This window comes from Triticum aestivum, chromosome 1B, assembly GCF_018294505.1.
Source record: "Triticum aestivum cultivar Chinese Spring chromosome 1B, IWGSC CS RefSeq v2.1, whole genome shotgun sequence".
Taxonomy (NCBI): domain Eukaryota; kingdom Viridiplantae; phylum Streptophyta; class Magnoliopsida; order Poales; family Poaceae; genus Triticum; species Triticum aestivum.
In genome coordinates, this window is record NC_057795.1 from 202,049,995 (window position 1) to 202,064,301 (window position 14,307).

The following is a 14,307-nucleotide window of genomic DNA, read 5'->3' on the forward strand; positions in this document are numbered from 1 at the left end:
GCAATAATAGGCAAAAATCTATGCATTTGTTTATTCAAAAAAGCTGCGGTAAAAGCAGAACGATACAAATAGTGCGATAAGCAAGGGACGAGACTATTTGACATGTCGCCCTCCAGGAGCGAGCTGTGTGATGATGCGTAAAACAAGTATACTGCTTGTTATAGAGACCACCTGGACACTCGACGCAGCTTTCTACTTCCCTGGCTGTTGCATCGTGTGTTCGGCGATTCTACTGCCGGACAGGGCTTCTTGAGAAAGGAGTCCTGAAAGTAAGAAAAAAAAGAATGACACAATTGGGAGCCCCTGGTGCGGTTAAGCCGCATTCTTGGCCTGCCGTGGTCGTGCCCCTCCCCCTATGCCCATGGTATTTCCAGAGCGTAATTATGTACGCGTAGTACTAGTTTCACAATTTCGCGAGGGGTGGGGTTGGGGCCGTATTGCTACATGTGCTCGGGACGTGCCAGGCGGTCTTGTTGTTGGTTACTCCGGGAGCACTTGACGGTGTCCGGGGGTTTAATAGCCGGACTCGAGAATTGCCTTAAGAGGCTGCTTTGTACTTCCGCCGCGAGAGCCGCCGTATGCTCCTTCGTTCGGAGAGAGCGTTCGGTGTTTCCGTTGACCGTGATGACTCCTCGAGGGCCTGGCATCTTGAGCTTGAGGTATGCGTAGTGCGGCACCGCATTGAATTTTGCAAATGCGGTTCGTCCAAGCAGTGCATGATAGCCGCTGTGGAACGGGACTATGTCAAAGATTAACTCCTCGCTTTAGAAGTTATCCGGGGATCCGAAGACCACTTCAAGTGTAACTGAGCTTGTACAGTTGGCCTCTGCACCTGGTATGACGCCTTTAAAGGTCGTCTTTGTGGGTTTAATCCTTGAGGGGTCTATGCCCATTTTGCGCACTTGATCCTGAGAAAGCAGGTTCAGGCTGGTGCCGTCGTCCATCGGGACTCTAGTGAGGTGAAATCCGTCAATGATTGGGTCTAGAACCAATGCGGCGAATCTGCCATGGCGGATGCTAGTGGGGTGGTCCCTTCGATCAAAAGTGATCGGGTAGGAGGACCATGGATTGAACTTTGGGGCGACTGGCTCCATCGCATATACGTCCCGTAGTGCATGCTTCCACTCCCTTTTGGGTATGTGGGTTGCGTATATCATGTTCACCGTCCGCACTTGTGGGGGAAAGCCCTTCTGTCCTCTATTGTTTGGCGGCCGGGGCTCCTCCTCGTCATCGCTATGCAGCCCCTTGTCATTGTTTTCGGCAGCTAGCTTGCCTGCCTGCTTGAACACCCTACAATCCCTGTTGGTGTGGTTGGCTGGTTTTTCGGGGGTGTCGTGTATCTGGCACGAGTGATCGAGTATTCGGTCCAAATTGGACGGGCCCGGAGTATTTCTTTTGAATGGCTTTTTCCGCTGACCGGGTTTAGAGCCTCTGAATCCGGCATTGACTGCCGTATCTTTGGCATTATCACCATTAATGTGGCGCTTGTGCTTGTTGCGACGCGACCTCCCGTTGCTGTCCTTGGTATCCGAATTACCAGGCCTCTTGGTCATGTTGTTACTACGAGCTAGCCAGCTATCCTCTCCCGCGCAAAAGCGAGTCATGAGTGTTGTGAGGGCTGCCATGGATTTCGGCTTTTCCTGTCCTAAGTGCCGGGCAAGCCACTCGTCGCGGATGTTATGTTTGAAGGCTGCAAGGGCCTCTACATCCGGACAGTCGACGATTTGATTTTTCTTGGTTAGGAACCGTGTCTAGAATTGTCTGGCCGATTCTTCTAGCTGCTGAATTATGTGGCTTAGGTCATCGGCGTCTGCTGGTCGCACATAGGTGCCCTAGAAGTTGTCGAGGAATGCGGCTTCCAGGTCTTCCCAACAACTGATTGGCTCTGCTGGCAAGCTGTTAAGCCAATGCCGCGCTGGTCCTTTAAGGTTGAGTGGGAGGTATTGATGGCGTGTAGATCATCACCGCGGGCCATGTGGATATGGAGGAGATAGTCCTCGATCCAGACCGCAGGATCTGTTGTGCCATCGTATGATTCAATGTTTACGGGTTTGAAACCCTCAGGGATTTGATGATCCATTACTTCGTCTGTGAAGCATAGTGGGTGTGCGGCGCCTCTGTATTGGGCTATATCACGATGCAGCTCAAATGAGCTTTGTCTACTGTGTTCGGCCCGACCGGAATTGCCATATCCGGCGTGACAATTATCATCACATATCGTGGGGCGCCCACGCGATCCGTAGATCGATCTTGTTTGCCTTGCCTTGTCCTCCAACATATACCACAGGTCTGGCGCATTCTCCCGCGTCTTGGTATTTTTTGAGCGGCGCCAGGGTGCGGTTTGAGTGGAGGGCCGAGGGGCCACTCTGTCGCGGCCATGAGGTGGACGGTCTGCCGCATCCTGCGCTGGTGATGTAGGTTTGAGTGCTTCCTCCTCTAATCGGGGTAGCAGCCTGCGTTTTGGGTAGCTCTTGGAGGGGCGTTCGAGTTCGTACTCTTCGGCCGCAAGGACTTCGGTCCATCTGTCAGCTAGCAAATCTTGATCAGCTCTAAGCTGTTGCTGCATTTTCTTGAGGCTGCTTGCGGTGGCCATAAGCCTGTGTTTGAAACGCTCCTGTTCGACGGGATCCTCAGGCACGACAAATTCGTCATCATCGAGGCTTGCCTCGTCTTCGGAGGGAGGCATATAATTATCGTCCTCTACCTCTCTGTCTGGCGCTCTCTCATGAGGGCCAGTTTCTCCGTCCTCCCGCACTGAATCCTGCTGGAGGGAGTTGTCTTCGGCACGGTCCGGGGTGTTATTGTCTCCTGTGCCGGAATCACCATTTTTGCTGTGGCAGGACTTAAAGCGGCGCCGCTAACGCCGTCGCTTAGGATGTTTCTTGGAGGGGTCATCCTCCGTTGTTCGATCGCCATTCCCATCTTTTGGGATGTCCACCATGTAAATGTCGTATGACGAGGTGGCCTTCCAGTGCCCTGTAGGCGCTGGTTCTTGGTCGTCTCCTGCATCGTCGTCCATACCTTCGATGTCTTCGGAGTCGAAGTCGAGCATGTCGGTTAAGTCATCGACAGTGGCTACGAAGTGGGTGGTGGGTGGGTTTTGAATTTCGTCGTCCGCATCCCAACCTTCCTCACCATAGTCCGGCCAGGGCTCTCCTGATAAAGAGAGAGACTTTAGCGAATTCAGGATGTCGCCAAAGGGCAAGTGCTGAAAGATGTCCGTAGGAGTGAACTCCATGATCGGCACCCAATCGGATTCGATTGGCAGGGGCGCGGGAGGTTCGGAGTCCGGAGAGGAGTCCGGCACCTTGGAGTCACGAGCTTCGCAAAGGACAGGGTTGGTGTTCGGCTCAATTGCCGTAGAGATCGCAGCCCCCGAGGCGGTGTCTAGCCACCGTCCTCGATCGATGCAGTCGGCTCCGAGCTAAGGGTCGGAGCGGACATTAGTGCAGCCTCCAGGGCACTGTTCGGCGGCAGAGCTAGATCATGCCCATCGTGACAGTGCGGCGCGCTTGGCTGTGGCTCGAACCCGTCGAAGATAAAGTCTCCGCGGACGTTAGCCGTGTAGTTCAAACTTCCAAATCTGACCTGATGGCCAGGGGCGTAGCTTTCAATCTGCTCCAGATGGCCAAGCGAATTGGCCCGTAGTGCAAAGCCTCCGAATACGAAGATCTGTCCGGGGAGAAAAGTCTCACCCAGGACCGCATCGTCGTGGATGATCGAAGTAGCCATCGGGCCTAAAGATGACGACACAGAGGAACTCTCAATGAAAGCACCAATGTCGGTGTCAAAACCGGCGGATCTCGGGTAGGGGGTCCCGGACTGTGCGTCTAGGCGGATGGTAACAGGAGACAAGGGACACGATGTTTTTACCCAGGTTCGGGCCCTCTCGATGGAGGTAAAACCCTACTCCTGCTTGATTGATATTGATGATATGGCTAGTACAAGAGTAGATCTACCACGAGATCAGAGAGGCTAAACCCTAGAAGCTAGCCTATGGTATGATTGTTGTTCGTCCTACGGACTAAAACCCTCCGGTTTATATAGGCACCAAAGAGGGTTAGGGTTACACAGAGTCGGTTACAATGGTAAGAGATCTACATATCCGTATCGCCAAGCTTGCCTTCCACGCCAAGGAAAGTCCCATCCGGACACGGGACGAAGTCTTCAATCTTGTATCTTCATAGTCCAGGAGTCCGGCCAAAGATGATAGTTCGGCTATCCGGACACCCCCTAATCCAGGACTCCCTCAGCGAGAGAGTGTGAAGAGAGGAACTACAAGCGCTGAGGCTCCAGCGGGAGAGGGCGAGAGAGTGTGAAGAGAGCAACTACAAGCGCTGAGGCTCCAGCGTGTATATATATACTGGAGAGATAGTGTGATGCGTGCAAACCCTAGAAAACATTTTGACCAGTCAAAGAATCCTCCTGGCAAATTTTTTTCTCAAGTGTAGTTATCGAACCCAAGACCTCAAGTTTGATGAGCGAACAGGCTAACCAGCTACACAACCCTCCCGTTATGTTCAACGAGAGGAAAATAACCTTTTATACTTTCCTGCATTCGTGTGACAAGCATGCCGTGTTTTTTTTTGTGTGTGTGGGAGTCATTGGGATTCCAATCATAATCGTGTCATGTGGCTTTGGTGGTAAGACTATCCACAGTGGTGTAGAAATAATGCAGCCTTAGTCACCTTACCTCTCTGCACGTAGTACGTTGGGTCCCACCAGTCAGAGGGTGAAACAAACAAATTAATAAGAAAAATTAAAAGCGCCAGCGGTGTATCTTACTACCTCACACATCTCGCTACTGCTCGGGAACACTGTCCAATTTATCCCTCTGTACGCTCACGTACTATTTTAAGTGAATCCTTATTATAACATGCACACAAATTTTGGGCACTTGTATTCTACTTAAGTCAGTGTGCCATCGTATCTCGTATACTTACTACTCCCTCCGTCTAGGTGTAATAAGTCACGTTAGAAGGTGCAACGGGACCAAGGTGCGTGTGTGTGTTTAACAGCATGTGTGTGTTAGAGAGTGCGACAGATCGACCTACTCCTACAGAGAATGGTGTGTAGTGTACGATTTTAGCCACGAGAGTTGGTGCATCCTCTCATTTCCGGGCGTGTCCGTTAGGGACATGCGAACAGCTGCCACGCCTGCTCCTGACCAGCCTAGCCCACCCAAAGCCCCTCCATCGCCCGCGCGCACTTCCCGCCCGAAACGGTCAGCGTCGCTCCAAAGAATCGGTGCCGCATTCATGCCCGGGCAGAGCGGACGCGACCTCTCACTGGCGCAAGAGTGATGGTTGCTTCGTCCGTCCAACTTACTGCTAGGTCTATGTGATTTGACGGCTCATTGGTTTTTATTACTGAGGTGGTAGGACTGCTGGATGTCCCACACTTTTAGTGAAAGGAGGTAGTAGATTACAATTTTCTCCATTCTTATAGCGGAGGAGTGCAAGAGCAGTGAAAACACACAGGCTCAGTGATTACATGGCCCACCTCACACTATCACCGTGCGACACCTAACTCTTTACATAGTACTCCCTCTGTTCCTAAATATTATTAGATGAGTCCCCGCGTGTTGCCGCGGAACAACGGTATATCTCTCTGTGCAAAATTATCGATTTCATAGAACTAAAAAAAACTCTATAACTGCATGACAAATGTGGTAGCCAAACTAAATAAACTCCCATTATCATTTAGATCATCCCATGTAAGGAAAAAAGATCAGCCAACTCCTACTGCATAATGGGATTATATTTTTCTTTTTGACATGTTAATGGGACTTAAAGGCTCACTTACATGCATGCTACCGGTGCATTCTTGCATGCAGACATGTTGATGTGATTTAAAACCCACTCACATGCATGTGCCACGATATTTCTGCATGCTTGCATGTGGCTTACTGCGGAGCCTCTCAATGTCTAGATCAGACGGCTATTATGGACTAATTTATTTCATCTAACGGCTACATCAATTTTGATGATGTGGCTCAAGGAGAGGATAGAGAATTCCTAGTAGTGGGGGCTAGCTATTACTAGTAGATAAGTCTTTGTAGAGATTCCACTAGGTGAACTACATAGGGAACAAAATGAATGAATCTACACTTAAAATGCATCTATATACATCCGCATGTGGTTCATGGTGAAATCTCTACAAAGACTTATATTTAGGAACGGAGGAAGTACTAGTATAGTACTAGTATGTACTGTAATTTATCAGCGAGATAAATTTGTACAATGCTATGAAGCTTCCAGCTCCTGTTACATGTATCTTGCGTCCAAGGTTACCCGTTGCAACATTTCATCAAATACAAAGGAGACTAACATGCATGCTATTGCATCTCAATGATTGACAGATCATAGCAAATATGTACTCCCTCCGTTCCAAAATAAGTGTCTCAACTTTGTGCAAACTTTAGTACAAAGTTGTACTACTACTAAAGTTGACACTTATTTTGGAACAGAGGCAGCTAAAGAAAAAAATGATCCATGCAGTCCCTAGCCCTTGAACCATGAACCCTGACCTGACTTCAATTTGCTGGCAACATTCGAGCTTCCTAATAAATGAAGTTTGCAACCTTTTGACCATCGGATCATTTTGTGCAGTTTCACCGAAATCGAGATGAGCATCACCGTGGCAAAGAAATTGAAGAAGCGTGATTAGAATAAGATTACTGGGACTAGTTGATGAGACATAAACTCATCACAAATATAGTACGTAGAAGCCAGTAGAGGTATCAGGTATGTGCGGGGCAAAGAAGTAGAGAAATATCCACAGGGAGTGATGTGGGCAGCTGGATCAGTGGTGCATGCTGGCTATAAAGGGAGTTGAACCTGAGGGACGTAGCTCCACCTTGAGGAGGGCGGCGGGAGGCGGCAACTGCCCACGTCACGGCAGTGAGCAAGGGACGAAGGCAACCTCACCGGCTTTATGAGAGAGAACAGCGGGGACCCCTGATCGGGACGTGCCGACAGTGGGTTTTCATCGTCGGCGACGGTCACCGCATCTACACTAAGCATCCACCCCTTCCCTAAGCGGACATGATCTGCCGGGATGTTAGAGATGTGGCCACAGTCGTTTTGTGCGAGAGAGTGTGAAGAGAGCAACCCAGCAAGCAACCGTGTAGGCTGGCCCGTCCTGACTATGTATATTATGGAGCGGTTTCCTTTTCTCTCCATATGAACCTATCATATTGCATATGTTCCACTGAAGAAAAAAAACTTTATTTATAAATGACGCGGCACCTACTACTCGTTCTCCTATAACCTTGCGCTTGGCATCTCCAAAATATTAACCTTACGATTGGCTCTTCGCCTCTTCGGGAAGTCGAGCAATAATGGTAGTGCAGTATATATCGTTCTAGCTATATGAGACCGAATGAATTGCTGCACGTCCACCATGTGGGCGAGGGTCGAGGGGCGAGGGAGAGTGCTACTACATATGGAGCAAAATGAGTGAATGTACACTCTAAAATACGTCTATATACATCAGTGTTTGGAGTATGTACTAGTATTTCATATTGAAATCTACTAAAGGACATATATATTCCAAACAATATGATATAATCTCTATAACCAAGGTAGTAGCGACGAGGAGTAAACGGAGGGAGTAGTAAATTTTTCTCCTCGTCCTGCGAGCCACCGAGCGCATTGGCGAGGGAGCGGGCTTAAGGCGGAGCAAGCTTCACCTCATCCTGCGAGCCACCGCGCCCGTGGGCGGGGGAGACGGCGTACTAAGCAAGCTTGTCCTCGTTCTGCGAGTGGACGGGACACATCAAAAGTACTCCAGTGTATAGAGCCTTGCCTCTAAGGTAGGCCCCACATGGTTTGCCTCTTTTTTTAATTTAACATAACGCGTCAAGTCGCAATTTGTTTGTTCACCCGTGGTAGATGATCCTCCCTCGACCAAGTGGACAACCAGTACACGTGCCAAATTACCACGTGGGCTGCCTTTTTCGTACAGAAATGAGCTCCACCGTGTACCCGCGCGGGTGTGGTTGGGAAAGAGACGGGAGTACGTGCACCATGCATGCACCTCTTCTCTTCGTGCACGTCCCCCACCTATGTGGGTGTGTGTGAGAGATACAAACCGCGTTCGTGAGTGTTTTTTGTTTTGGGGTGGGGGTGGGGTGGGGGGTTGATTTCGTGAATTATTTGTGGGAATATGTGTCGATGACATCTCAAGCAAATTTTTCAATGCAATGTGTGTGAAATGGAGGCCTATCCATATCATACATAGAGGGTCGGGCAATCCACGAGAAGAGAGGGAGGGGTCATAGCTATCGATAGAGTCGAAGAGAGGATCAGGTGGGTGGGTGCGAGATCGATGAAGAGAGCCATCGAAACTGTGTGTGTGTGCAAGTCAAAGATATAGGGCGACTGGCTTACCGAAATGTTAGAGGGCACATGTCAAGTTTTTGTGTGGCAGGGAGACATGACTAGAGCACTTGATGTATCGATGTGTGTGGGGGGGAGGGGTGGGGGGAGGGGTAGGCAGAGGCCTAACTATAGAGGTAGAACGACTCATATATGTGTTGAGAAGGAGAGACCCAGCTATGTCTTGAGGGATATCGGTCGACATCCATACATAACTAAAGGACGGGAAATATGATGGGACAGAGAGAGAGAGAGAGGAGAGAGAGAGAGAGAGGGAGAGGGAGGGAGAGGGGTAGAGTGCTGGATGGGTGATGGAGTTGCTTCTCAGAGATGTTGGGAGAGGCCTACTAGACAAACTGAGGGTGGAACTGCAATGTTATCAATAAGAGTGGGGATGTGTTTCTGTGTGTGCCTGTGCATGATAGATCTGTCGGGACGCATCCATGGATGATGAAGGGGAACCATGTGTTTGGTAAGCAAACCTAACTAGATCGGTAGATCAATTGTTGTTTGTCGGAGGAGGGAGAGACACGACTAATGAGGTAGATCGATCGACGTGTGGGTAAAAATGAGTTATAAGGACCTAGCTAGATATATGTATAGCGAGAGATCGGTCGGTGTACGTCCATTTGTTAGAGGCAAATAAGGCCCAGCGAGACGGATAGATAGAGATAATGGAGCTAGGAGGTGGTGCGAGAGGCCCAACTACTAGCTAGATAGGGGGAGGAGTGTGTGGTTGTGAGATCGATGAAAAGAGGGGCAAGAGTTTACACGTGTGTCTGACCGTATGAGAGACACGAGCAAGGACACATTAAGGAGGAGATTGAAGCTATGTGTGTATGCTGTAGGCAGGCATCGCTAGAGAGGTTTATCGATCGGTGTGTGTCGGAAAGGACTTGTGGAGACTCTGGGAGAATGACCTAAAGTAAAAAATGAATGTGCCCGGTGGATAGAATGCCAAGGGAGGGGGAGGGCGAGGAGGGCGTGTGCATGCACGAGAGAAAGTTAGTGGTAGCTACAAAGGTTAGAGGATTGTGTGGGTGTAAGAGACTAACAAAGATCATAATTTGATATGAAAGCGTATTCATATATTTGAATAGGAGATCATAGTGTTTTAAACATTGCATGCATGAATATAGCGGTGATACACGTGTTGTGCACATGTTATACCATAATGTGATAATGCATGGCGTTTGCAACTCACAGCTAAATGCCGGACAATCTAAACCATACTATACATCAAACAATCTCACATTTTATTTGAATTTGTGATAATGTGCGGCGTTTGCAGCTTACAACTAAATATCGAGCAATCTAAACAACACTATATATCGAACATTCTCACATTTTATTTGAATTTGTGGTAATGTGTGGTGTTTGCAACTCCCATCTAAATACTTGTAGGCGTAGGGGGCGGGGCACCATACATAATGTGATAAACACATTATACATATGAGACATGGTTTAGATTATGAAGATCTAGCTAGAGCTAGAAATGTAATGTGATTTGAAATCAAAATAAAGTGGATTCAAAAATCTAGTTCGAGTTCATATAGTACACATAGTTCATATGTAACTCAAGACTAATCATGTGGTGTGCTGTGAAGATAATACACAAACGATGGTTTAATTTGACAATAATGATGATTGTAGATCTTATTAAAACAGAGAAACGAATTCAAATGCTTTGACTTCACAACAATCATTACTTTAGATCTTATTCAAATTTAGTTCATATTGAAGCGGTAGTATATACGTTTGGAATGCACTAAAACGCTCATTTGAGTAGTAGGTTGCATGCAATATACACGTAGCGAAATATTTTAATTGAACATAACATGAATTCAAAGTTTTGAATGACATTTGTAGTGCACATTGATTTGGTATAGTACACGTTAGGCTTGTCCGGAAATTTCAACCCGCGCCTTGTTAGCCCGAAATATTTAAGATATATCTTTGTCTCGTTGTGCTCCGACAACTCCCTCCATCTGAACCCGCACCTTGCTATTCCGAAATTACAAGGCGCGTGAAAACTCCCACCTCCTGTGAAATCCCAACACGCGAAATGCCCGTGGTACCCCTGAACCGAAAGAACCACCTCAAATCGGTGTGTGGGGGGGTACTTTTGTAACATACCCCACATTTCGGACAAGCGCGTCTCTAAGCCATGGTTCCCCACTGCCATCCCATCCGCCCACCCATTCGTACACCGAGGCCGCGAAAACTCGCGACGAAACCCCACACCCTGCTCCGTCCGCCACCCAGCCGGAGCCTCTTCCCTGACGATGTCGTCCACAACAACACCTCGACATCCCTCATCCACTATACCGGATGAGGATCCATCGTCGATCTCATCGTCCCGCCGGTTCAGCCACCCCGTCCTCCACCTCCATGGAGTTGCCCCAACATTACCCTCGTCTTTCGTGCCACCTCCTTTCCCACACCGCCGTCTTCACCTGCACCACCGGAAGAGCATCATCATCACCGTTTCCTCGGATGAAGCTACGGCCTAATCGGCGCCACCAAAGAGGTTGTACACTAATCGCCGCATTTTCTTCTTGATTCGATCTCACGGTGCTGTCGGCACTCGGTCCTAAGCCGACACGGCCCGACTCCATCCACGGCGGCATCGCCGGCCACTTCCTCCATGGCGTCACTCCCTCGGCGGCGACGTCCACATCAGTAGGAGCTGCTACTGCTCTGCTCTTGCTCTTGGTCCCCTGCCTGGTCTGCTCTTGCTATTGCTCTTGCTCGCACTGCTCCTCTCGCTCTTGCTCTTGCTTGCGATTCTGCTCCGATTTGGATACACTTCAGTCGACTGAATCGATTTTTGGGTCAGGCGATTTTCAAGGGGTGGGCTCGCCGGGGTGAAGGAAGAACCAGCCGCAGCAGGGAGGGGGCTCGCCGGAGAGGTACCCCACTATCTATCTTAGGGTTCAGGATGGGGGCGGTGGTCGCCGGCGGTGGCGGTGCGTTGGCGTGGGAATCGCCGGAGAAAAAGCTCGGCACGGGGGGGCCTAGAGGGATGGCCGGGGCAGCGGCGGACAGGCGGTGGGGAGTGTTTTCGGGGAGGGCGGGGCGGGGCACCGCTGGCCACGGGCGGCGGGGGGCTGCTGTTTGGCCGGTGGTGGCTGGCGGCTCAGGGGGGTGGAGGTTGAAGATGAACCGCATGCCCTTGATTTCGTATCCAACGGCTGCAAAATTGACTGACCTGAGATGAAAAAGTCAGTCGACCGACGTGTAGCCTCACCTTGCTAGTGCGTGCAGTTTCGACAACAAAATTCAGTTTCGACGGCAGAATTCAATTTCGACAGTTAAGTTCAGTTTCGACAGTTAAGTTCAGAGATGAGCGGCTGATGTATTTTACATCTAGCACTTTGTAGTTATGTATTTTACGTCATGTATTGGAGATGGTATTAGAATTCCACTCAGGTTAACGTTGTTCGTTGTCTCTCTTGTCCTGCTTCAGCCTCGGCGTCGTCCAACTCACCGGAGCTGCTCCAATGACGAAACCCTCCATCACAGCGGAGCAATACCTCGGGCTCCATCTCCAGACGCCTAAGATCTTCTTCCCCTCCTCCAACAGCAAAGTCAGCCGAAGCATCCTCACCGGCCAACCCAATCACGCTGAGATCGACATGGCTTCGCCAAAGAGGTTGTACACTTGTTGCATCTCTTTTTTACTCTACATGTTATATATATTGCCCATTGAGCACACGGATTTGTTCCTTTAGTGTCTCCTTGAAAGAAAAATAATAGGAATTTTAATTTTCACTTGTCCTCCTTTTCAAATTCCTATTCATGAAGCACAAGACTAATAGATAGTAGCATAATAGCATTATAACCGTACATTTTCTTGTGGTTTGACTTAATCTCACCATGCTTCTTTGCATCCTGTGATCTTCCAATTGTTGTGAATCAAACACCCAGATTGGCAGAAATCCTGTGTTTTTAAATTCTCTGTTTTGCACGTGCATTCCTATCCTATTCCTGTCTATTTCCCATCCCTGCATTGCTGGAATCCTCCAATTCAAACGAGCCCTTACAGAATTACTTCTCTTACAGATAGTTGTCAAACAAAACCTTGCGTGGTTTGTCCCGCTCCTGCTGCACCGTCGTCCACCCCAACTCAGCTGCTCCAACGACAGAAGGGTCCAGCATAGCAGGGATCTGGCCTCCAGACTGTCTTTCGCCGCCTCAGATCTTCTTCCCCGCCACTGGCAGCCTTGAAAACTGCATTACCATCATCAACCGAGCAGATGACCTCGAGGACTACACGGGTCCGCAAGAGAGGTCGCACTCTTTCGTGTCTGCTTACGTTATGCATCGCTTAATATTACATGCTAATTTATCGTCCTGTTCATTGATTAGACTCTGAGTCAGCTCCAAACTAATGGTCAAACTTGAGTTTTTAAATGGTTGTGGGGTACATATCGGGGCCGCTATCAATAGTATCTATCTACTATCTGGTTAATCTCCGGTGTCTACTATGAGTTTCATGTTGGGTGGGAAACAAAATAAAGAAGCCATTATCTGTATTTTTTAACTGAAGCCATTATCTGCCTGCTATTATTGATTTTGGGTCTATCCACAGGTTGCTACCATCACTCTGGATTTCTGCATGCACTGCTTACATAATCTCACTATGTTTTATTACTATGCATGATAGTTATTGTAAACAATGGAATTGAACATGTAGAGCAGAAGATACGAGCCTTGTGTATCAATAAAATTTCATGCAGACGTTGCTCCATGGTAGGCGCAAAGGCAGCCCCCCCCATGCATTTCGGATTGTAATCGAGAGGAAGATATCTGTTCCGAGGGGGATTCGGAAGGAGAAGACAACTCCTATTTACCCCCTAAGGTCTTCGCTCTAACTTGGCATGCTGATGTTTGTTATATCATGCATATGGTGTCTTGCATTGCTTACTTTATACATCAAATATGTCATCTGCTTAGTTTAGACATCCTTTGTGCCAATGCCATCTGTTTAGTTTATTCACCGTTTCTGTGAATTATGCAACGCCATCTTGTTTAGCCAAGCATTATATATGTGAATTTTGCAGTGCCATCCTGCTTAGCCAGTCATCTTATATGTAAATTATATCAGGCCATCCTTTTTTTCGTTACATATTACATTTGTCAACAATGTTAGTACATTCAACTGATCTTTGTGTGCATCAACCATTTGACACGGTGATGGAAAATTCTGGAGTGAAAACAAGGTCTTCAGAGCAGACTATGCTATCTGACGAAGCGCATATCTCGCTGGTTATGGGTAGCTCCTCAGAGGAGGATTTAGAGACAGATGACCAGTCCTATTCCCCCCCCCCCCGAGGTGTATGCTCTAACTTGGCAGGGTTATGTTGCTCATATCATGCGTATGGTGTCTCGCATTGCTATGTCATTTGATTAGTTTAGACTTGCTTTGTGTGAATGCCACCTGTTCAGTGTCTAATTACCATATATGTGAATTATGCATTGCCATCTTGTTGCAAGACATTATATATGTGAATTATACAATGCTATCTTGTTGCAAAGGCATTATATATGTGAATTATGCAATGCCATGCATTTTAGCCAATCATCATGTATGTGAATTATATCATGCTATCATTTTTTTTGTATTACGTGTTCCATTTGTCGACAACATTTGTATATTCAAGTACTCTTACTGTGCATCAGCCATTTGAAGTGGTGATGGAAGTATCTGGAGTGAAAACAAGGTATTCAGAGCAGACAATGCTACCTGCTGAAGCAGACATCTTGCTGGTTACAGAGAGCTCCTCAGAGGAGGATTCAAAGACTGATGACCAGTCCTATTTCCCCCCTGAGGTCTATGCTCAAACTTGGCAGGGTTATATTACCCAAGTCATGCATGTTGTCTTGCATTACTTAGCTTTTACATCATATATGTATTGCCATC